The sequence below is a fragment of the Oryctolagus cuniculus genome, chromosome 16 (genome assembly GCF_051225735.1).
Source record: "Oryctolagus cuniculus isolate XC-2025 breed Fujian yellow rabbit chromosome 16, ASM5122573v1, whole genome shotgun sequence".
NCBI classification, from domain to species: Eukaryota; Metazoa; Chordata; class Mammalia; order Lagomorpha; family Leporidae; genus Oryctolagus; species Oryctolagus cuniculus.
The window spans coordinates 6,442,395-6,445,476 of NC_142882.1; the positions used below are offsets into that span (position 1 = coordinate 6,442,395).

The 3,082-nt window shown below is 45.3% G+C and overlaps 1 pseudogene; it reads right to left on the reverse strand.

The window, feature by feature from the left end:
* Positions 1-1,088: 1,088 nt before the first annotated feature.
* On the reverse strand, positions 1,089-2,761 carry LOC149121434 (pyruvate dehydrogenase (acetyl-transferring) kinase isozyme 1, mitochondrial-like; annotated as a pseudogene).
* Between the last annotated feature and the right edge of the window lie 321 nt (positions 2,762-3,082).

Here is a 3,082-nt window from a genome sequence, read left to right on the forward strand (position 1 = left end):
TTGACTTTTCCCTGGTTAAAGAAAAAAATCTGTATTTTAGAAAATAGGCATTCTTTGTCAATACTTAACGCATTTATGATTCTGACTCTGGTTATCTGTCTCTTTTCTTACAATCACTCTGTTCTGTCTCTAATCACTCTTCTAGTTGCACCAGGCCTAGACTCAGTTTCTCTCTCCTGGAGTGCAGTAATCTGACTTTGAAATAGGTGGAAACCACCATAAAGATCGCTGTTACTTTGGCAACTACACTGTCATCACTATGCACTCTACAGAAGTAGTATCATAACTAGACTAGCATCTGACTCACCTAGGAAGTGTTTTAAAAACAGCTGTCTGGGCTCCTGCCCAGCAAGTCTGCAGCAGGACCTGGAGAAACTTCTTAAAAGCTGCCCAGGTGATCACCAACAGTCAACTGATTAGGTCCGTTTCAAGGATTTACTGCTCTGTCTTCAATTTTTTTCTCTATAATTTTAGCAACTGCCAGTTCATGTTTAATATAAAATTTTCCCTTACATTGATCACCAGCACACTGGAAAAGATTGCCCATGATCTTGGCTTAAATCCACAGGGAACCAGTCATCACAATCTTTTACAAAAATTTAAGATTATAAATTAATTTCAGAGCTAAGCAATGCATGTAGGCAGTGAAAGGTAGCTGGGCCTAGGTTTACATGGTATATTTGTAGTTGGTCACCATCTTATTTCAGTTGTCACTACTCAATAAAGGATAGCAGGAATACCGCCAAATCACAGAAAGATGGCTAACCAACTACACTCAGTATTTATAAAATGCTTCTAGCAGACATAAATTAAAAGTATTTTTTTAAAAAACACAGCTTCCTATAGAAACCCAGACATGCACACTTCTGAAGTCTATGGAAAGAAAAAATTGACCAAAACTACAGGTGTTTAAAAGTATGCCCCATTGACTGTGGTAGAGATTCATCCTTTAGGAGGTTTACCAGGCACAAGTGGAACTCAGCTTCCATTTGTTCTGCAAGAATGACATGTGAAGTATTTGGTATAATGTAGTTCTGAATGCCATCCCTTCCAAATTTAACACAAAAGCCAGTTTGTCCCCAGCTCAACTAGGCACTGTGGAATGTTGTCATGTCCTTTGGCTCTTGGCTGGGGACACACCGGTTGTCAGCTTCGTGGCTGGTGTTGTAATCCTTCCAGACAGCCTTGTTATACACAGGCAATCTTTCTATGGATTCTGTGGACAGAGCCTTAATGTAGATCACTGCGTCTGTCCCATAACCCTCCAAGGAATACAGCTTTAGGTCTCCCTGGAAGTACTGGGCATAAAGACAGGATATGGGCAATCCATAACCAAAACCAGCTAGGGGCACTGCGCGGGAAGTCCAGGCAAGGTAGGGGTGCAGTTGAATACATGTAGTTGTAGAGTCTGTCAATTTTCCTCAAAGGAACGCCACCTCCTCGGTCACTCATCTTCACAGTCAAATCCTCATTACCCAGTGTGACATGAACTTGAATGGGGAGGGGGGTTAAACACCTTTGTCGGCATGGTGTTCCATGGTTGCTCTCATTGCATTCTTGAAAAGTTCAAACACCATGTGATAGAGATGGGACGGTACATAAACCACTTCTATTGGCTGTCCTGGTGATTTTGCATTTAATTCTTCAAGTTCTAGTTCAGGAGAGTTAATATAATACAAATCACACAGATGCCTGGCATTGTCATAGCCATCTTTAATAACTTCAACTACACTGTAGTTTGGATTTATGCTTCCAATTTTTTCTTTCTTTCTTTCTTTCTTTCTTTCTTTCTTTCTTTCTTTCTTTCTTTCTTTTGACAGGCAGAGTGAACAGTGAGAGAGACAGATAAAAAAGTCTTCCTTTGCCGTTGGTGTGCTGCGGCCAGCGCACCATGCTGATCTGATGGCAGGAGCCAGGTACTTGTCCTGGTCTCCCATGGGGTGCAGGGCCCAAGTACTTGGGCCATCCTCCACTGCACTCCCTGGGCACAGCAGAGAGCGGGCCTGGAAGAGGGCAAATGGGACAGAATCCGGTGCCCTGACCAGGACTAGAACCCAGTGTGCCAGCGCCGCAAGGCAGAGGATTAGCCTAGTGAGCCGCAGCACTGGCCCCAATGTGTTTTTGATGAGATGTACTTCCTTTCCCACAAAACAATAAGGGGTGCTGATTGAGCAACATTCTAATTGAAATGTGACTCATGTAGAACCGATCCAAGAAGTACTGAACATTCTGGCTGGTGACACGATCCACCCCGAAGCTCTCCTTGTATTCAATCACTCCCTGAGCCATTGTGGGAATGACGTCATTGTGGCAGTTCCTGATCTGGATCACAGTATCTGTAAAGTCATAAACAGCTTTTGCATCTTTAGCGCCTTTGTCCTTAAAATCAAGAAGCTCCTGAAGGCTCTGGATGTACCAGCTTTGCACCAACTGAACAGATGGCATCCTGAGAAGATTATCTGGAAGGAGACTTATTTCTTTCAGTATATTTGCCAATCTAACAGGCAGCTCCTGCCGCAGAAACATAAACGAAGTCTTTTCGCAAGCATTCACTGATCCGAAGTCCAGGAACTGCTTCATGGAGAGCAGGGATGGCGAGAAGCATGTAGAAGTCCACTTGGCCCAGAATGCCGCTGTCTGCCAACACTGGGCCGGAGCTGGAGTCCGAGGCAAGGCTGCGGTGTTTGCGGGGGCCTATGGCATGCAGCTCCGGGCCCGAGCCGGCCACGGTGGCTCTGCACAGCAGCCGCGCCAGCCTCATGCCAAGCCCCGCTGGAGGAGCTGGAGCCCCAGCACCAGGTCACCACTGGGTGCCTCAGTTAGGCAGTACATAGTATGTGACTTTCTTATCCCAGGAATTTCACAAGCCAAGATTGGCCTTGACTTGTCCAAAGGCTGCCTACATCTCCTCTTTTTTATTTTATTGAGAATGGCCTCTGTCTTAGGTTGCCCTCAGTCATCTCTGTACTTACCCATCATTGGTAACTGGCGACTTGGCCTAGAGCCCTGTATTAGGTTGGTACAGGATTCTGAGTGTCTTACCCAGCTCTGAGGATCATTCCAGCTAGGCATTAGGTGAGAG